The following is a 22,644-nucleotide window of genomic DNA, read 5'->3' as shown; positions in this document are numbered from 1 at the left end:
CTTCCCCTGAGGCGCGCCGCCTGCGCCTTCCCCTGAGGCGCGCCGCCGCCCCGTAGGCCCTCGCGCGCCGCCGGCGGCTGGCTACCTCCCTCCCTCCATCCCTCCTGCGCCGTGCCCCGCCCCTCTCCTCCTCCCGGTCGTTTGTGGGTGAGTCTCGAGCCGGGAGGTTCTGAGCTAGTGGCGATTGGCTGACGCGGTGGCTGCGCACTGGGCCTGAGAAACTCTGGTCGGGCGCGAGATGTCGACTCCCCGGGCTATGCCAGGCGCATCTCAGGTAAACGGGGGGGCAGGGAGGTTTGGGCGACGGAGAATGATAGTGGTGGGCACAGATCAGCCGTGGAGTTTTCGGCCGCAGACTTTTCCTTGGAAAAGGAGAAGGGGCCGCGCGGAGTCTGTACTTAGTGAATGCTGACCCCGCGTGGCCGGGAGTGATGGGGCTCCCTCGAAGGTCAGTGTCGTGGGGTCCTCAGGTGGCAGACAACTCTTTTTGGGTATGATTTTGGTATTGTCTCCAGTTTCCTAATACTGGACCTGAGCAGCTGAGCATTTATTCAAGGGTGTATTTTTTTTGTTTTTGTTTTTTGTTTTTTTCCCTTAAGTCGCGGTTAGTCAGAACGTTCCAGTCCTCGCTCAACCTCTGATCGACTCTGTGTCCTTGAGAGAGTCACTTACTCGTTTTATACTTCAGTTCTGACACGTGGAAGTGTGGGCGAAGAATGAGGGGCTTCTTTAAGCGCGCTGAACCATGCAGTAAAAAGATACTGTTGGTTTTTTTTTTTTTTTTTTTGGTTCACAATATCCCTGGGCCCGGTGCAACGTTTGGGAAGCATTTTAAGCTCGATAGATGGAGGGAACAAGACAGCCGCATTATTAGACAAGGATGGTAGAAAGGAACAACTTTCCACAAGCACACGCGTTTGGAAAAGCTCCTTTGAGCATTTTATGCAGGTTAAATCACAGTGGTAGTAGATAGAAATAAGTCAAAACAAAGGGCCCAACAAAACTACATTTCAAAGAGGTGGTGTTTTTTTGTTCCTACGTAACTTGAATATACTATCACAAGTTATTGGCGTTTCAAAGTTTTTCCTTGTGATCTGGTATGGAGTTAATCTAAAATGACAATTACATAATCATTCTATGCAATCGTATGCCAATAAAATTAATTAAAACAAAGTTGACTTTTTAATGTAAGAAATAGGAATCAAGACATGTCATTGATGGGAAGTAATGATGGCAATCAGCAAAATGAATGGGATATGTATACAATTTTCCTTCAATGGCATAGAGTTTATAGAAATATTTTTATTGCGTTAATATTTAAAGTATAAAGACCTATAGAAAAGTGTATGAATCATAAGTGTACAGCTCAGTGAATTTTCACGAAGTGTACATACCCATGTATCCAGTATCAGGGAAGAGCATTAATGTGTCCCAGAAGCCCCACTTCGTGGTTCCAAAGGTAATCATTATCTGGACGTCTAACATTATATTTCACCTATTATTTACTTTATATAAATGGAGTAATATGGTATTTAGTCCTTAGTGTCCGATTTTTGCTCAGTATTTTATTTGTGAGATTTATTCAAGTTATGTAGCAGTTCGTTATTCTCATGCTGTATGTATAGTATTTCTAGTTTTTGGCTATTACCAATCTGCTATAAAGATTTTTAGAAATATTTTGATGAAATTATGTTTACTTTTTTTTCCTTTTTTTTCTCCTTTTTTTTGAGATGGAGTCTTGCTCCGCCACCCAGGCTGGAGTGCAGTGGCGCAATCTTGGCTTACTGCAACCCCCGCCTCCCGGGTTCAAGCAATTCTCCTGTCTCAACCTCTTGAGTAACTGGGACTACAGGTGGCTGCCACCACACCCGGCTAAGTTTTGTATTTTTAGTAAAGACAGGGTTTCACCTTTTTGGTCAGGCTGGTCTCGAATTCCTGGCCTCAGGTGATCCACCTGCCTCAGCCTCACAGAGTGCTGGGATTACAGGTGTGAGCCACTGCGCCTGGCCATGTATACATTTTTATTGTGTATATGCCTGCTAGTAAAATTACTGTGTTACAGGATAGGCAGATGTGTGCTTGTGGTATACACTACTGAAAAGTTTTTCATATTGTGTTGATTTACACTTTAGTGGCAGCTTGAGAATTCTGGTTCCTCCAAATGCTTGCAACATTTCACATTGTCTTTTTAATTTTAGCCATTCTGGTAGGAATATAGTGACATAACGTTGGGGTTTTCCCATAATTTCCCTAATGACTGATGGTATTGAGCACATATTCATGTGTTTACTGGCATTTGGAGATCCTCTATTTCTGTAAGGGACCAAACAAACAGTGTAGGCAGCCCTCGCTTTGTAGAGTTTCAGTTAACCAAGTAATGTGTGAAGCTCGGACTACCTGTATTTTAGGTTGTACAGGCTGTACAGTCTCTGTTACATATTCTTTTCTGCTTTTTTCCTCTTTTCTTTGTTCCCAACCATTTAAAAATGTAAAAACCATTCTTAGCTCATGGGTTATACAAAAACAGTTGTTAAAAGATAACTTTAGGCACATTAAAATTTTAGGGTTTATATGAGCATTCAGCAATTTCATAAATTGGGTATCACCAGACCACAAGTCGTTCAAGACTCCACCAAGAGGGTGTGAAGGGAAAACTTTTATAAGGTGTTTATGGAAATAGACAAAGAAAATATTTGATTGGTTACAGTGGAATGTCTCTAGTTAGAAGTTGGTTGGTGGTTTCTGATTGATTAGATTAAACTCAAGTTTAGTTTTACTGTTTACATTGAGTTGAGTTTTGATTTATTTACATAGGGACCCAAAGTGCTGAAACTGTCTCAACCTAATGATTTCCCAATTAGTTTTTTTTTTTTTTAACACAGTCCACTGGCTGGATTTGGGTTGTGGGCCATAGTGTACTAACCCCTGCTCTATTGAAAAATGTTTGTTCAATCTTTTGCCAACTGGTTGGATGTGAAATCAGTAACTGAGATGGGCTACATTAGAGAAATATATATCCATAATACTATATCTATCTGTCTATCTATCTATCTGTCTATCTCTCTATCTATCTATCTATGTGTGTGTGTATATATATATTTTTTTGAGATAGGGTGTACCTCTGTCACCCAGGCTGGAGTGCAGTGGGGCGATCTTGGTTTACTGCAGCCTCTGCCTCCTGGGCTGAAGTGATCCTCTCACCTCAGCTTCCCAAGTAGCTGGGATTACAGGCACACACCACCATGTCTGGGCTAATGTTTGTATTTTTTTGTGGAGATGGGGTTTTGCCACGTTGCCCCGGCTGGTCTTAAACTCCTGAGATCAACTGATCCTACTTCCTTGGCCTCCCTAAATGCTGGGATTACAGGCACGAGCCACCGTACCTGGCCAGTATTGTTAAACAGCATGAGTTATAGTGTTTTGGTGTTGAATTTCAGATCTCTAAATATACTTTATTTGGTTTACCAGTTTTACCTTGAGACTAATTAGAGGCCAGTTTGATTCTTGTCTGAATTGTTTTTACTTCTCCCACTTTCTACTCACCCTGTAAATCTGAAGAACAAAAGAGAGGTAAGAAGTGAGAAAAGAAAGGAGAGACAATCTTTCTTTGATATTATTTAAAAGGCTAGGAAAGAAAAGTATGAATGTCTAGACAGTTCTGGGTATTTTGAGTAAAAAATATAAAAAAATACATTGTTTCACATGTTCGTGTGAAGAGATCACCAAACCGGCTTTGTGTGAGCAACATGACTGTTTATATCACCTGGGTGCAGGCGGGCTGAGTCTGAAAAAGGAGTCAGCAAAGGGTGGCGGATTGTCATTAGTTCTTACAGGTTTTGGGATAGGTGATAGAGGTAGGAGCAATGTTTTGTGGGCAGAGGGAGGATCTCATAAAGTACATTCTCAAGGGTGGAGAGAATTACAAAGAACCTTCTTAAGGGTGGGGGAGATTACAAAGTACATTGATCAGTTAGGGTGGGGCACAAACAAATTACAATGGTGGAATGTCATCAGTTAAGGCTATTTTCACTTCTTTTGTGGATCTTCAGTTGCTTCAGGCCATCTGGTCACAAGGGATGTGATGGCTTAGCTTGGGCTCAGAGGCCTGACATATATAATATACTTATTGTAATATTTTGAGGTGAATATTGTCCTTTGAGTTATTCCATCCTGGGATGGCTTTTTTAAACATTTTTATCTAGTGATTGAGTATACTCATGATATAGGAATAGCCATTGACTTGGGCCATGAAGCTCAACTGTGACATCTCTTCCCAGGATGGAGGTCGTTTCTTCCTTAAATGTCCCTTTGGACTGCCCAGTTCATCTTCTTTTACTCTTGGCCCCGTGCCTTTTACTCAGTATTGCCCAAAATTTTAGTTTAATGCCCTTCAGCCCACCATCCATGTTAACAGTTTTAGCTAACACTTTCTAGGTTTTTGTTGTTGTTCTTGTTGTTGCTTTTAGAAACAGGATCTTGCTCTGTCACTCAGGTTGGAGTATAGTGGTGCAATCATAGCTCACTGTAACCTTGACCTGGGTTCAAGCTGTCTTCCCCACTGCAACCTCCCAAGTAGATAGGACTGTAGGTGCTCAACATCACACCTAACTATTTTATTTTTTGTTTTTGTTGAGACAGAGTCTAGCTTTGTTGCCCAGGCTAGTATCCAACCCCTGGCCTAAGGTCCTCCTGCCTTGACCTCCCAAAGTGCCAGGATTACAGGCATTAGCCACTGCACCAGCCCCTTTTTTGTTTTTAAGTAATTTGTAGAAGTGAATTTAGTGCACATTTAAATATATATGCTAATACTAATGAAGGGTGTGAGGGTAATTTCATCAGTGTGATCCTTTCTTTGATATGTATAATTGGTTTTTTTCAGTCTTACTTGATTGTATGCAGATGGATTTAAGATGGGCCTCACCTTCCACTATCAATTAATTTCAGTTAAGTAAGCTTTTCTTATATAGAAATTCTGGATCCAGTATATACTGCATTTCATTACACACACATGCACATACACACATAATGACTAATGTAAATACCTTACTGCTTTATAAGTCCCACACAAAGCAATTGTATTCATATGCACTGTTTTTCATGGCACTCCTTGAATCAACTTGGAGTCACTGCAAATTATTATGGGTAATAAAGGGCATGTGCCAGTGGAAGGGATTCTCAGACAAGGGAGTCCCCTCCGTCCATGGCTTCAGACTTCATAAGGGAGCAAATAGGGAATTAATGTGGCACAAATATTTAATTTGTACCATCAACGTTAGATGATGCTTTCATGTTAATAAGGATGTATTTGTGAGTCGAATTGTAGTCACTAGCTTCCGACAGTACCTTCTCCTCCGGACATTGCCTGCGTTACATTGCCATTGTTGACTTCTGGGACAATTTTCCAGAATTTCATTGCTAACACACCTTGCCTTTTCTGGTTGCAGTTTTTAGATACTTTATTTAGGTTACATTTAATCTTGTTTACCGTGTTTAGAGTGACTGTGTGTTCATGGTGAATGTATTTGTCTAGTGCTTATTTGTTGCTTTTATAATTTATTTCCAGCAAATCTTATTACTAGTATGTCCAGCTACCTGGGACTGGGGATGGGCAGATGACTCACTTTCACTTGCAACTTCACATACCATCTAGAGATGGCTTAGGATTGATGAGAGAAAAAGAGATAATGCACAAGATGAATCAATTGTAGCTGTTTTTGTTAGCATTGTATTATTATTCTCTCTATTGAATTTATTAGATTTTGAGACTATCATAAAGAGAAGATAGAACTGTTTTAGAGCATTAATTACAAAAACAGTTTACTATAGTGGAAGGAGCACAGGACATAAGAGCAAAATAAGTGTGGCTTACTACCTGTTTGTGTTAATTTTCCTGGGACTCAGCCTTCTTTTGTGAAATAAGGCATTTTGATGAAGTATCTCTAATCTCTGGTAATCTTTTTCAAAAGACACAGAGTTGGGAATGCCAAGAGACCATAGGGGTCATGTAGGCTACCTTCTCAGTTTAGTCACATAGTTACTAGAACTTATTTTTTTCTGATTTTTATTCCAGTTGCTTTTTCCATTATACTACCTGTGATAAGGAGCCTTCTAAAGTGACCTTGGTGTTCACTCTTATGTAGTTCCTTCCTCTTGAGGGTGAACTAGACCTAGAGGCTCCCTTCTACTAGAATATGGCAAAAATGGTTTGATGTCACTTCTCAGATTAGATTACAAAATTTATGACTTCCCCTTTTTGCTGGCACTCTGTTGCTCACTCACCTTGAGGAAGTCAGCTGTCCTGTGAACTGACCTGTGAAAAGGCCCACCTGTCAAGGAACTGAAGGGGACCTCCAGCCAGTAAGGAACTGAGTTTCTCAGTCTAAAAACCCTCAGGCATTTATTTAATTATTTGAGATGGAGTCTCACTCTGTTGCCCAGGCTGGAAAGCAGTGGTGTGATCTTGGCTCACTGCAACCTCCACCCTCAGGTTCAAGCAATTCTCCTGCCTCAGCCTCCTGAGTAACTGGGACTACAGGCTCGTGCCACCACGCCCAGCTAATTTTTTATATTTTTAGTAGCGATGGGGTTTCACCACATTAACCGGGATGGTCTTGATCTCCTGACCTCATGGTCCACCCACCTTGGCCTCTCAAAGTGTTTGGATTACAGACGTGAGCCACTGCGCCCAGCCCACTCAGGGATATTAATCCTGCCAACGACCACCGAGAGAGTTTAGAAGCAGATCCTCTCCTTGTTGAACGTTGAGATGACTGTACCCCTGGCTGACACTTTGATTCCAGTCTTGTGAGAGACCCTGGGCTGGAGGACTTAGCTTAGCAACCCTCAATTTCTGATTTTTAGCAACTGTGAGATTACAAATGTGTATTGTTTTAAGCTCTTGAATTTGGGTTTAATGTGTTAGGTAGTGATATGATTTGGCTGTGTCCCCATGCAAATCTCATCTTGAATTGTAGCACCCATAATTCCCTCATGTTGTGGGAGGGGTCCAGTGGGAGATAATTGAATCACAGGGGTGGTTTCTCTCATACTGTTCTCATGGTAGTAAGTCCACGAGATGTGATGGTTTTATAAGGAGAAACCCCTTTTGCTTGGCTTTCATTCTCTTTTGCTGCCACCATGTGAGACGTGCCGTTCACCTTTCATGATGATTATGAGGCCTCCCAAGCCATGTGGAACTGTGAACGCATGAAACCTCTTTCTTTTGTAAATTGCCCAGTCTCAAGTATGTGTTTATTAGCAGTGTGAAAACAGACTGACACAGTAAACAGACTAACACAGTAAATGGACTAATATAGTAGAGTGGGATGCTGCTGAAGAGATACCCGAAAATGTGGAAGTGACTTTGAAACTGGGTAACAAGCAGAGGCTGGAATAGTTGGGAGGGCTCAGAAGAAGACAGGAAAATGTGGGAAAGTTTGGAACTTCCTGGAGGCTTATTGAATGGCTTTGCCCAAAATGCTGATAGTGATATGGACAATAAAGTCCAGGCTGAGGTGGTCTCAGATAGAAATGAGGAACTTGTTGAGAACTGTAGCAAAAGCAAAGAGACTGGCGGCATTTTGCTCCTGCCCCAGAGATTTGTAGAACTTTGAATTTGAGAGAGATGATTTAGGATATCTGATGGAAGAATTTTTTTTTTTTTTTTTTTTGAGATAGAGTTTTGCTCTTATTGTCCCTGTTGGGGTGCAGTGACACAATCTCCACCTCTGGGTTCAAGTGATTCTCCTGCCTTGGCCTCCTGAGTAGCTGGGATTACAGGCACGCACCACCACGCCCAGCTAATTTTTTGTATTTTTAGTAGATACTGAGTTTCATCATGTTGGCCAGGCTGGTCTCAAACTCCTGACCTCAGGTGATCCACCTGCCTCGGCCTCCCAAAGTGCAGGGATTACAGGCATAAGCCACCACACCCAGCCAGTGGAAGAAATTTTTAAGCAACAAAGCTTTCAAGAGGTGACATGGCTGCTCTTAAAACACGTTCAGTTTTTTATTTTTTAATTTTTTTATTATACTTTAAGTTCTAGGGTACATGTGCACAAAGTGCAGGTTTGATACATAGGTGTACATGTGCCATGTTGGTTTGCTGCATCCATCAACTCATCATTTACATTAGGTATTTCTCCTAATGCTATCCCTTCCCCAGCTCCCCACCCCCCAACAGGCCCTGGTGTGTGATGCTCCCTGCCCTGTGTCCAAGTGATCTCATTGTTCAATTCCCACCTATGAGTGAGAACTTGCGGTGTTTGGTTTTTTGTCCTTGTGATAGTTTGCTGAGAATGATGGTTTCCAGCTTCATCCCATGTCCGTGCAAAGGACATGAACTCACCCTTTTTTTTTTATGGCTGCGTAGTATTCCATGGTGTAAATGTGCCACATTTTCTTAATCCAGTCTATCATTGATGGACATTTGGGTTAGTTCCAAGTCTTTGCTATTGTGAATAGTGCCATAATAAACATACATGTACCTGAAACACATTCAGTTTTATAAGGGAAGCAGAGCATAAAAGTTCAGAAAATTTGCAGCCTGACCCTGCAATTGAAAAGAAAAACCCATTTACTGAGGAGAAATTCAAGCCAGCTACAGAAATTAGCCTAAGTAACAAGGAGCCAAATGTTCATCCCCAAGACAATGGGGAAAATGTCCCCAGGGTACGTTAGAGGTCTTCACAGCAGCCCCTCCCATCATAGGTCCAGAGGCCTACGAGGAAAAAATGGTTTCATGGACCAAGCCCAGGGTCCCCATGCTATGTGCAGCCTAGGGACTTGGTATCCTGTGTCCCAGACACTCCAGCCTTGGCCGAAAGGGGCCAATGTAGAGCTCAGGCCATGGCTTCAGAGTGCACAGGCCCCAAACCTTGGAAACTGTTGAGCCTATGAGTGCACCGAAGTCAAGAATTGGGGTTTGGGAATCTTCGCCTAGATTTCAGAGGATATTTGGAAACCCCTGGATGTCCAGGCTGAAGTTTGCTACAGGGATGGGGCCTTCATGGAGAACTTCTGGTAGGGCAGTGCATAAGGGAAATGTGGGATTGGATCCCTCACACAAAGTCCCTACTGGGGTACTGCCGAGTGGAGCTGTGAGAAGAGGACCACCATCCTCCAGACCCCAGAATGGTAGATAGGCTTGCACTGTGTGCCTGGAAAAGCCTCAGACACTCAACACTGACACGTGAAAGCAGCTGGGAGGGAGGCTGTACCCTCCAAAGCCACAGGGGCAGAGCTGCCCAAGATGTGGGAACCCACCTCTTGCATCAGTGTGACCTGGATGTGAGACATGGAGTCAAAGGAGATAATTTTGGAGCTGTAAGGTTTGACTGCCCTGCTGGATTTTGGAGTTGCACGGGGCCTATAGCCCCTTCATTTTGGCCAGTTTGGCCCATTTGGAATGGCTGTATTTACCCAATGCCTGTACTGCCGTTGTATCTAGGAACTAACTGGCTTTTGATTTTACAGGCTCATAGGTGGAAGAGACTTGCCTTGTCTTGGATAAGACTTAGGGCCGTGGACTTTTGAGTTAATGCTGAAATGAGTTAAGACTTTGGGGGATTGTTGGGAAGGCATGCTTGGTTTTGAAATGTTAGGACATGAGATTTGGAAGGAACCAGGGGCGGAATGATATGGTTTGGCTGTGTTCCCACTCAAATCTCATCTTGAATTATAGCTCCCATAATTCCCTCATGTTGTGGAAGGGACCCAGTGGGAGATAGTTGAATCATGGGGCAGTTTCCCCCATACTGTTCTCCTGGCAGTGAATAAGTCCAGGTGAGTTCTGATGGTTTTATAAGGGAAAACCCCTTTCACTTGGCTTTCATTCTCTCCTGCCACAGCCATGTGAAATATGCCTTTTACCTTCCATGATGATTGTGAGGCCTCTCAATCCACGTGGAACTGTGAGTCTGTTAAACCTCCTTCTTTTGTAAATTGCCTAGTCTCAGTTATGTTTTTATCAGCAGCATGAAAACAGACTAATATAGGTAGCAATAGACAACTACACTACTCATTAATACCAGAAAAACTGTAATCTGTTTTTATCAGTTTAAACTTGTTTGAGGACATGCTATTATTATTTTTTGAGATGGAGTCTCTCTCTGTTGCTCAGGCTGGAGTGCAGTGGCATGATCTTGGCTTACTGCAAGCCTCCCAGGTTCATGTGATTCTCATGCTTCAGCCCCCCGAGTAGGTGGGATTACAGGCACGTGCCATCATGCCTGGATAATTTTTGTATTTTTAGTAGAGACGGGGTTTTGCCACATTGGCCAGGCTGGTCTTGAACTCCTGACCTCAGGTGATTTTCCCACCTCAGCCTCCCAAAGTGCTGGGATTACAGGTGTGAACCACCATGCCAGGCTGAGGGCATGCTATTTTTTATATCTTGAAAAACCAAATATTAACAGTTTTAATTATAAATCCCACACTTGTTTTTAGTTATAATTTAATTGTTAGGTGTTTGTTTTATTTCTTTTTTTTTTTTTGAGACGGAGTCTCGCTCTGTCACCCAGGCTGGAGTGCAGTGGCCGGATCTCAGCTCACTGCAAGCTCCGCCTCCCGGGTTTACGCCATTCTCCTGCCTCAGCCTCCTGAGTAGCTGGGACTACAGGCGCCCGCCACCTCGCCCGGCTAGTTTTTTGTATATTTTTTAGTAGAGACGGGGTTTCACCGGGTTAGCCAGGATGGTCTCGATCTCCTGACCTTGTGATCCGCCCATCTCGGCCTCCCAAAGTGCTGGGATTACAGGCTTGAGCCACCGCGCCCGGCCGGTGTTTGTTTTATTTCTAAGCTGGCAATATAAATAAATTATTACTTTGAAGGATTGATTTGGTGTTTTTTTTTTATAGCAGATGACCAATAAGACGTATTTACCCTAGATCTGCTTTAGGCTGTTGGCATAAGCATCTCTGACTCAGATATTGGCTGCATTGAAAGCATTTTTAATTTAGATTTTATACTGTTTTGGATGCATATAGTCAAGTAATCTATTCTTGTTATGAATTTGCAGTTCCGTGTTAGGATGATTTGATTATGTATAAATATTACTTGGAGAATGACTTTTAATATGCATGGTTTTATAAGTTTTGGAAGCTGCTTGAGTACAAGAAGAATCGTATTACTGGAATCCTTAATGCTGTATATTATTTTATTGTCTATTAAAGCATACCAATTTCCTATCATCATAGTTTTGAGGATTTTACTGCTGAGTAACAAGTTTCGAAAAGCAGAAAATATAAATAAATGAAAATATAAATAAATAATATAGAGAAATTAACTTTTAGAAAACATAGATCAATTAATGTAGATAGTATAGATCAATTAACTTTTAGAGAACATAGCAGCAAGTAATACATGAAAAGTATATAAAACATACATGGACAGTTTAGTAAATGAATAAAAAGTGAACACCCATGTAGCCACCATCAAAATATTTAGATTTTTTAATTTTTTGAGACGGGATCTCACCATGTTGCCCAGGCTACAGTGCAGTGGCACAATCTCCGCTTACTGCAACCTCTGCCCCCTGGGTTCAAGTGATTCTCCTGCCTCAGCCTCCTGCGTAGCTGGGATTACAGGTGCATTCCACCATGCCCAGCTAATTTTTGTATTAGTAGAGATGGGGATTCACCATGGTGGCAGGCTGGTCTCAAACTCCTGTTGTCAAGTGATCTGCCTGCCTCAGCCTCCCAAAGTGGTGGGATTACAGGCGTGAGCCACTGCACCCGGCCTTGTCACTGTACTTCTGACATTATCATTATGCAAAATCTTGGTACAGTGATCAAAACCAGAACACTAATATTGTGGTTTCACTGGGTAATTCACTAAATATTGCATAAATTTGAATAAGTTGAATAAAAATAGAAAATATAATTTAATTAATAATACTATTCATTAGACTGTAAACTTGATTGACATATCACTAGATTTTCTATTAATGTTCTTTTCCTATTCTAGGAACAAATCCAGAGCTGATGTTATATTTAGTTGTCATGTTTCCAGTGTCTTTTCCTATTTGTGACTTCTTTCTATTTATATATAGCTATGTCAGCTCTCTTTTGATTAATCTGTGCATAGATCTGGATTTTTAAAAATCCAGTGGGACATCTCTGTCTTCCAGTTGGAGCATTTAGCATTTGGGTCATTTCATCCCTTTATATTTTTTATTATTGCCTTTTTTCTTAACCTTTTGTTATTTTAGAAATTATATAATGTAAGACTGGGCATGGTGGCTCACCCCTGTAATCCCAGCACTTTGGGAGGCCGAGGCAGGCGGATCACCTGAGGTCAGGAGTTTGAGACCAGCCTGGCCAACATGGTGAAACCCCGTCTCTACTAAAAAATACAAAAATTACATGGGCGTGGTAGCACTTGCCTGTAATCCCAGCTACTCAGTAGACTGCGGCAGGAGAAATGCTTGAATCCGGGAGGCAAAGGTTGCAGTGAGCCAAGATCATGTCACTACACTCCATCCTGGGTGACAGAGCAAGACTCCATCTCAAAAAAAAAAAAAAAAAAAAAGAAAGAAAAGAAATTAGATAATATATATACATGGTTTTGGTTTTTTGCTTATTTGAGACAGAGTTTCACTCTGTTGCCCAGGCTGGAGTACAGTGGTGCAAACATAGCTCACTGCAGCCTTGACCTCCTGGGCTCAAGCAATCCTCCCACCTCAGCCTCCCAAGTAGCTGGGACTACAAGTGTGCCACCACACCTAATTTTTAATTTTTTTTTTTTTTTTTTTTGGTAGACATGAGGTTCCCCTATGCCCAGACTAGTCTTGAATTCTGCTCCTTAAGTGATCCTCCCACCTTGGACTTTCAAGGTACTGATTACAGGTGTGAGCCACTGCACCCTGCCAAATTAATGTGTTCTATTATTTTGTAGCTTCCCTCTTTAATTTAATAATATCTTGTACATGTGTATGTTTTTGAAAAACGCTCAAACTGTGTTTCCCTCTTCTCTCACACCACACTAATCAACATGGAAGACTTCTGTGACAAAATGTCAGGGAATTTTTCTCCACCAAAAAGCAGTGGACACCAACTGGATATCCCCCAATTCAATTCTGACACTATATACTTGGAGATAGTGTCAGAACCCACAGGTTGGGTGCCCACTGCCCAAGACTGCCCCATCCCCCTGCCCTTTTTTAATGGCTCATCTCTTTTGACACCAGTCACAAGTTAGGGTTCCCATTACCTTCTCTTTAGTTTTGATTAAATTGCTGGAGCGGCTCACAGAACTCAGGGAAAGTCATTAAGTGGTTGATTTATAAAGGATGTTTAACTGCCCATTGGGTGCTTCCTGATCACTGCACAGTCAAAACTAATTCACTGAGACTGTGCTGTTGCAGTCGAGAGGTTTATCAATGCAGAACTAGCTAAGTGGATGGACTGGCGGGATTACTCTAATCAGTCTCCTTGAAGACTTGAAGATTAGGTGGGCAGGGGGCTAGAGAATGAGTTTTGCTGACATGTGATGCAATCATATGCATGTGGAGAGTGTGTGCACTGAGTTGGCCTCTCTGTGGGGGCCACAGGACTAGTTGAGGCATCTAAAGGAGCAATAGGGAAAGTCACAAACCTTGTGACCTGTGGCCACATGACTCCTGACAGCAAGGGATTATAGAAAGGGAAGCGAGAGGACAATGTCTGGTTATCATTGAACTACAGCTACATTGTAGCAGAATTTAGGTATCTCCCATAATCCTAATTTTGTGGCCTTTCATTAGTTTTACAAAGGTGGTGTTGCTACCTGAACAAGTAGGGTTTCATTTTAGGCAGGTACTATTATCATCCCTACTTCAAAATTAAACTATAAACTAAATTTCTCCCATGATTAGCTTGACCTACACCCAGGAAAGGTGAGTACAGCCAGCCTGAGAAGCTAGAAGCAAGATGGAGTCAGCCATACTTGATTTCCTTCACTGTCATAATCTTTGCAAAGGCAGTTTCAGATGTTATAAAGGATAAAGATGAAAGCAAGCATAGGAGATGAGGAGGCAGAGCAAGGTGATGGAATAGAAAGCTCCACTGCCCACCCCTCCACCACCTAAACAAGGACACCAAGTTAACTATCTGCACAGAAAAAAACACCTTCACGAGAGCCAAAAATCAAGTGAGCACACATAGTACCTGGTTTTAACTTCATATTGCTGAAAGAGGTACTGAAGAGATGGAAAAAAACAATCCTAAGTCACTGTGACTGTTTCCCCACTCCCAGCAGGGGTGGCATAGTGCAGAGAGTTTCTCTGGGAACTGGGGGAGAGAAAACACAATTGTGAAACATTGAACCCAGTAATGTCCTGTTAGGGCAGAAAGGAAAAGCAGACCAAACCCAGCTGATGCCCGCCCATGGAGGGAACATTTACACCAGCCCTAGCCAGAGGGGAATTGCTGATCCCAGTGGTCCAAACTTGAGTGCCTTCTACCCTTGCCACTGAGGTCTGCAACACTCTGTGTCTCCATATAAACTTGAAAGGTAGTGTAGGCTATAAGGACTGCAACTCTTAGGAGAATTCTAGTGCTAAACTAGGCCCAGAGACAGTGGACTGTGGTTGGGGGTCTTGTGACATACTGAGACACCAGCTGGGGCAACCAATGGAGTGCTGGTATCACCCCTCACCTAACCCCAGGCTGCGTAGCTCTCAGTTCCAAAAGAGACCCTTTCCTTCTGCTTGAGGAGGGGGCGAGTGGGGAGGACTTTATCTTGCATCTAGGATATCAGCTCAGCCACAGCAGGATAGGGCACCAGTCAGAGTTGTGAGCCCCACTCCATGTCCTAGCTCCCAGATGACATTTCTAAACACCCCCTGGGCCAGAAGGGAACTCACTGCCTTGAAGGAAAGGACCTAGTTCTTGCAGCATTCATCACTTGTTAACTGAAGAGCCCTTGGGCCCTGCATAATCAGCAGTGATACTCAGGTACTACATCAAAGGCATTGGGTGAGCCTCTGAGATTTGCTGGCTTTAGGTAAGACTCAGCACATCACCAGCTGTGGTGACTATGAAGCAAAACTCTTTCTGTCTGAGAAAAGTAGTTGGAAAAGTAAAGAGGACGGACTTTGTTTTGTACCTTAGATACCAGCATTGCCACAGGTGGGTGGAACACTAAGTGGGCTCTTGGGGTCCCTGATTCCAGAACTTGACTCTTGGATGACATTTCTGGACCTGCCCTGGGCCAGAGGGGAATCCACTTCTCTTAAGGGTGAGTCACAGCCCAGGAAGCACTCATGACAGGCTGATATAAGAGACCTCGGGCTGTAAGGGAAGACTGACGGTAGTCTGGTGGTACTCCTCATGGCCCAGGGTGACAGTGGCTACGGGGTAAGGCACCTCTGCCTTTGGAAAGGGGAGGGAAGGACTGAGTCTTGTGCTTTGAGTTCCAGCTCACCCACAGTACAATAGAACACCTGGTAGACTTCCAGTGTTTTTGACTGTACTTCCTGACTATTGTATGGCACTTAGGGACCCACCTGGAGCCTGGGGGACCTCACCACCCTGAAGGGAAGGACATAGGCCTGGCTTGCTTTGCCTCCTGCTGACTGTAGAGTCCAAGGGTCTTGAGCGAACATTGGCTGTAGCCATGGAGTTACTATGGCAGGCCTTGGGCGAGATCCAGTGCTGTGCTGGCTTCAGGTCAGACCCTGCAGTCATAGTGATGGTGGCCACAGGGATACTTATGTCACTTTATCCCTAGATTTATGTGGCATAGAACAGAGAGAGATTCTGTGTGTTTGGGAGAAAGTAAGGGAAGAGAACAAGAATCTCTGCCTGGTATTTCAGAGAATTCTTCCATATCTTGTCCAAGATTATCAAGATTGTACCTATGTGAGTCTGCAAGAACCACAGCATTACTGGGCTTGGGGTTCCCTCTAAAGCAGCTATAGCTTAGGTCACACCTAAGTCCTTTCAAATATCTGGAAAGCCTTCCCAAGAAGGACAGCTACAATAAACCCAGACAGTGAAGACTACAATAAATACCTAACACTTCAATGCTCAGATACCAAAGAAAATATACATTTACACTATTCAGGAAGACATGACCTCACCAAATGAACTAAATAAGGAAGCAGGGACCAATCTTGGAGAAACAGAGATCTGAGACCTTTCAGACAGAGAATTCAAAATAGCTGTGTTGAGACCACTCAAAGAAATTCAAGATAATACAGAGAAGGAATTTGAATTCTATCAGATACATTTAACAAAGATATGGAAATAATTAAGGAGAGTCAAGCAGAAATTCTAGAACTGAAAATGCAATTGACGTACTGAAGAATACGTCCAAGTCCTTTAATAGCAGAAATTGTCAAGTAGAAGAAAGTTAGTGATCTTGAAGATAAGATATTTGAAAATACACAGTCAGAGAAGACAAAAGAAAAAAGAATAAAAAACAATGAAGCATGCCTACAGGATCCAGAAAATAGCCTCAAAGGGCAAATCTAAGAGGTATTGGACTTAAAGAGAAAGTGGAGAAAGAGATAGGGGCAGAAAGTTTATTCAAAGGGATAATAATGGAGAAATTCCCAAACTTAAAGAGAGATATCAATATTTAAGTACAAGAAGGTTATAGAACACCAAGCAGATTTAACCCAAAGAAGACTATCTCAAGGCACTTGATAATCAAACTCCCAAAGGTCAGTGATAAAGAATGGATCCTAAAAGTAGCAAGAGAATAGAAATAACATACAATGGTGCTTCAGTGTGGCTGGCAGCAGACTTTTCAGTAGAAACCTTACAGGTCAGGAGATAGTGTCATGACATATTTAAAGTGCTGGAGGGCAAAAAAAAAACCTTCTACCCTGGAATAGTGTATCTGGCAAAAACATCCTTCAAACATGAAAGAGAAATAAAGGCTTTCCCAGACAAACAAAAACTGAGGTATTTTATTAATGCCAGATCTATTCTACTAGAAGTGCTAAAGGGAGTACTTTAATTAGAATGAAAAGGATATTAATGAGTAATAAATAATTGCCTGAAGGTACAAAACTCACTTGTAATAGTACACAGAAAACCACAGAATACTATGGCATGGTAACTGTGGTGTGTGAACTACTCTCATTCTCGGTAGAAAGAATAAATGATAAAGCAATAAAAAGTAACTTCAACTTTTCAAGACATAGTACAATAAGATGTAAATAAAAACAACAAAAAGCTAAAAATCAGGTAGATGAAGTTAAGGCAGAGTTTTTATTAGTTTTCTTTTTGCTTATTTGTTAATGAGAATAGTGTTAAGTTGTTTTCAGATTAAAATAACGGGTTGTAAGATAGTATTTGCAAGCCTCTTTGTGGGCGGCAAACTACCCAGGTGCTGAGGCAAGAGACTGAGGGCACGAACTGTCCCAATATAATAAAGAAAATATATAAAATAAGAATAGTTATACTAGATATAGATCGTAGATATGATTGTATATGAATATCATTAATCATTAGTTTGTAGCAATTACTCTTTATTCTAATTTTATAATAATCCTTGCTTTACAATTATAACCTAGGAAAAGCCAGGCCATACAGAGATAAGACCTGAGGGGACATGGTGAGAAGTGACCAGAAGACAAGAGTGTGAGCCCTCTGTCACACCCAGACAGGGCCACTAGAGGGCTCCTTGGTCTAGCGGTAATGCTAACGTCTGGGAAGACGCCCTTTGCCAAGTGGACCATGGTCTAGTGGTAGCATCAGTGCCAAGGAAAAACACCCGCTACTTACCAGACTGGGAAAGGGAGTTTCCCTTTTCCCGGGGGAGTTTAGAGAAGACTACTCCACCACCTCTTGTGGAGGGCCTGACTGATGTCAGGTCCACCCACAGTTATCTGGAGGCCTAACCATCTCCCTGTGATGCTGTGCTTCAGTGGTCATGCTCCTGGTCTGCTTTCATGTTCCATCCTGTACATCTGGTTTTGCCTTCTAGATAGCAGTAGCAAAATCAGTGAAAGTACTAAAAGTCTCTGATATGCAGAAATAATGGCATAAGCTGTCTTCTCTCTCTTTCTGTCTCTCTCTCTCCACCTTTGCCACCAAACAGGGAAGGGCCCCCTGTCCAGTGGACACATGATCCACATGACTTTACCTATCATTGGAGATGGCTCACACTCCTTACCCTGCCCCCTTGTCTTGTATCCAATAAATAACAGTGCAGCCTGGCATCTGGGGCCACTACTGGTCTCCATCTTGGTGGTAGTGGTCCCTCAGGCCCAGCTGTCTTTTCTTTTATCTCTTTGTCTTGTGTCTTTTTTCCTACAATCTCTCGTCTCTGCACACGGGGAGAAAAATGCACTGACCCTGTGGGGCTGGTTCCTACACCTCATGGTAACCTCAAACCAAAAAACATAAAATGGATACACAAAAAAATAAAAAGCAAGAAACTAAATCACATCACCAGAGAAAATCACCTTCACTAGAGGAAGACGGGTTGGAAATAAAGAAGGGAGAGAATATCATAAAACAACCAGAGAACAAATAAGAAAATAGGTGGAGTAAGTTTTTACTCATCAATAACAATGTTGAATGTAAATAGACTAAACTCTCCAGTCAAAAGACATAGTGTGGTTGAATTGATGAAAAAACAAGACCTGTTAATCTGTTTCCTACAAGAAACACACTTCACCTATAAAGACACACAGACAGAAAATAAAGGGATAGGCTGGGTGTGGTGGCTCATGCCTGTAATCCAAGCACGTTGGGAGGCTGAGGCAGGCGGATCTCCTGAGGTCAGGAGGTCGAGACCAGCCTGGCCAATGTGGCGAAACCCTGTCTCTACTAAAAATACAAAAATTAGCCAGGTGTGGTGGTGGGCACCTGTAATCTCAGCTACCCAGGAGGCTGAGGCAGAAGAATCACTTGAACCTGTGAGGTGGAGGTTTCAGTAAGCCAAGATCATGCCATTGCACTCCAGCCTGGGTGATAGAGCAAATCTCCATCTCAAAAAAAAAAAAAAAAAAAAGAAAAGAAAGGGATGGAAAGAGCGGAAAGAGCTATTCTATGCCAACAGAAACCAGAAAAGTGCTAGTTATACCAGGCAAAATAGATTTCAAGACAAAAACTATGAAAAGAGACAAAGAATGTCACTATTTAATGAAAAAGGGGTCAATTCAGCAAGAGGATATGACAATTTAAAATATATATGCACCCAACACTGGAGCACTCAGATATATACAACAAATATTAGAGGTAAAGAGAGAGAGAGCGACTGCAATACAGTAATAGCTGGAGACTTCAACATCCCACTTTCAGTATTGAACATATTTTCCAGACAGAAAATCAACAAGGAAACATCAAACTATGTTTGCATTATAGACCAAATTGACCTAATAGATAGTTACAGAACATTTCAGTGAAGAGCTACAGGATACACATTCTTTTCCTCAGCACATGCGTCATTCTCATGGATAGACCATATGTTAGTTCACAAAACAAGTCGTCAGACATTCAGAAAAATTGAAATAATGTTAAGCATCCTTTCTGACCACAATGGAATAAAATTAGAAATTAATAAGATGAATTTTGGAAACTGTACAAATACTTGGAAATTAAACAATATACTCCTGAATGACCAGGGGGTCAATGAAGAAATTAAGAAAGAAACTGAAAAATTTCTTGAAACAAATGATAATGGAAACACAGAATCAAAACCTATGGGATACAGCAAAAGCAGTACTAAGAGGGAATTTTATAACTATAGGTGTCTACATTAAAAAAGAGGAAATACTTCAAATGAACAGTCTAACAATGCTTTTAAAGAACTATCAAAGCAAGAGCAAACCAAATCCAACATTACTAGAGGACAAGAATAAAGGTCTGAACAGAAATAATTTAAATTTTAATAAAAATATAAATGATCAATAAAACAAAATATGAGTTTTTGAAACATTAAACAAAATTGACAAACCTTTAGTCAGACTGAGAAAAAAGAGAGGATCCAAATCAGAAATGAAAATGAGACATTACAACTGATACTGCAGAAATTCTAAGGATAATTAGTGGCTACTATGAGCAACTATATACCAATAAATTGGAAAATCTAAGAGAAATGGGCAAATTCTGAGATAGTACAACCTACAATGTTCGAATCAGGAAGAAATTCAAAACCTGAACAGACTAGTAATAAGTAATGAGATTGAAGCCATAATAAAAAGTCTCCCAGTGATGAAAAGCCCAAGACCTCATGGCTTTACTGCTGAATTCTAACAAACATTTGAAGATAAACTTAATACCAATCCCACTCAAATTATTCTGAAAAATAGAGGAGGAGGGAATATTCCAAACTCATTCTCTGAGGTCATTATTACCCTGATACCAAAACCAAAGATACATCAGAAAAGAAAACCAATCTCTCTGATGAATGTTAATACAAACATTCTCAACAAAATACTAAAACCGAATTCAGCAATCCATTTGAAAGGTCATTCCTTATGATCAAGTGAGATTTTTCCCTGGGATATGATGATGGCTCAACATATGCAAATCAATCAATGTATACATCATATGAGCAGAATGAAGGATAAAAACCACAATGAGATACCATCTCACACCAGTTAGAATGGCAATCATTAAAAAGTCAGGAAACAACAGGTGCTGGAGAGGGTGTGGAGAAATAGGAACACTTTTACACCATTGTTGGGATTGTAAACTAGTTCAACCATTATGGAAAACAGTATGGCAATTCCTCAAGGATCTAGAACTAGATGTACCATATGACCCAGCCATCCCACTACTGGGTATATACCCAAAGGATTATAAATCATGCTGCTATAAAGACATGCACACGTATGTTTATTGTGGCACTATTCACAATAGCAAAGACTTGGAATCAACCCAAATGTCCATCAGTGACAGACTGGATTAAGAAAATGTGGCACATATACACCATGGAATACTATGCAGCCATAAAAAACGATGAGTTTGCGTCCTTTGTAGGGACATGGATGCAGCTGGAAACCATCATTCTTAGCAAGCTATCACAAGAACAGAAAACCAAACACTGCATGTTCTCACTCATAGGTGGGAACTGAACAATGAGATCATTTGGACTCGGGAAAGGGAACATCACACACCGGGGCCTATCATGGGGAGGAGGGAGAGGGGAGGGATTGCATTGGGAGTTATACCTGATGTAAATGACGAATTGATGGGTGCTGACGAGTTGATGGGTGCAGCACACCAACATGGCACAAGTATACATATGTAACAAACCTGCACGTTATGCACATGTACCCTAGAACTTAAAGTATAATAATAAAAAAAAAAACCTAAAAAAATATGATCATTTCAATTGATGCTGAAAAGATTTGATAAAATTCAACATCCCTTCTTGGTAAAAACCCTCAAAGAGCTGGATATAGAAGGAACATACCTCAACATAATAAAAGCCATATGTGACTGACCCACAGTTAGTGTCATACAGAATGGGGAAAAACTGAAATTCTTTCCCCTAAAATCTGGAACATGACAAGAATGCTCACTTTCACCACTGTTATTCAACATAGTACTGTAAGTCCTAGTTAGAGGCCTTCCTTCCTTTTTAAAATATTCTCTTAGTACTATGGATTTACTTTTAAGCATTGATCTAGTTACATCTACATTTTAAAAAATTATCTAGTTCAAAATGTTGTGTTTCCATTTTTATCTTGTTCAGAAGTTTCCCTTTTATCGTACTTTTTAGAACAATGGGTTATTTGGGATTGTTTAAGGATTTTTCAGATTATCTTTCTGTTATTGATTTCTAGTTTATTTCTTGTCTATTTTTAGTTACTGTGGTAAGATAACATAATTTTCATGATTTCATCTTTTTTCAATTATTATTATTATTATTTTTTGAGACAGAGTCTCACTCTGTTGTCCAGGCTGGAGTGCAGTGGCACAATCTCTGCTCACTTCAGCCTCCACCTCCCAGATTCAAGCAATTCTCATGTCTCAGCCTCCCGAGTAGCTGGGATTACAAGCGTGCACCACAATGCCCGGCACATTTTTGTATTTTTTTTTAGTAGAGATGAAGTTTCACCATGTTGGCCAGGCTGATATGGAACTCCTGACCTCAAGTGATCTTCCTGTGTCGGCCTCCCAAAGTGCTGGGATCACAGACGTGAGCCACTGCGCCTGGCCGATTTTATCTAAGTGTATTGAGGTCTGTTTGATGGACCAGAATAGGGTCTATTTTGGTAAATGCATCATGTGCACTTGAAAATATTGTGTATTCTGCCATTGTTGGGTGGGGTTTTTAAATAAATGTTAAGTCAAATGGATTGATTTTTAAGAAAAACAGGCTGGGTGTGATGGATCACACCCAGAATCCCAGCACTTTGGAGAGGCTAAGGCAGGCAGAACACTTGAGCCCAGGAATTCAAGACCAGCGTGGGCAACACGATGAGACTCCATCTCTACAAAAAAATAGAAAAATTATCCTGGTGTGGTGGTCCCAGCTACTCAGGAGGCTGAGGTGGGAGTGCTGCTTGAGCCCAGGAATTTGAGGCTGCAGTGAGCTGTAATTGCGCCACTGCATTCCAGCCTAGGCAACAGAGTGAGACCCTATTTCAAAAAGAAAAAAGAAAAAAAAAAAAAAAAAAAGAACACCAGAGCTGGGTAGTATTAATAGTTAAGGCGGTAAAAGCAGATTTTATTTAGGAACTAATGCAGTAGGGGA

The 22,644-nt window shown here is 41.5% G+C and overlaps 1 protein-coding gene across 1 annotated transcript in view; it reads left to right on the top strand.

Moving 5' to 3' along the window:
• Positions 1–179: 179 nt before the first annotated feature.
• MIPOL1 (mirror-image polydactyly 1) overlaps positions 180–22,644 on the top strand; it is a 366,103-nt gene continuing 343,638 nt past the window's right edge. The window contains exon 1 of the mRNA XM_023189671.1: positions 180–274. The gene's annotated coding sequence lies outside the window, so the exon portion shown is untranslated. The remainder of the gene's footprint in view (positions 275–22,644) is intronic.

This window comes from Piliocolobus tephrosceles, chromosome 6, assembly GCF_002776525.5.
Source record: "Piliocolobus tephrosceles isolate RC106 chromosome 6, ASM277652v3, whole genome shotgun sequence".
Taxonomy (NCBI): Eukaryota; Metazoa; Chordata; class Mammalia; order Primates; family Cercopithecidae; genus Piliocolobus; species Piliocolobus tephrosceles.
This window is presented reverse-complemented; position numbering and strand designations above follow the sequence as displayed.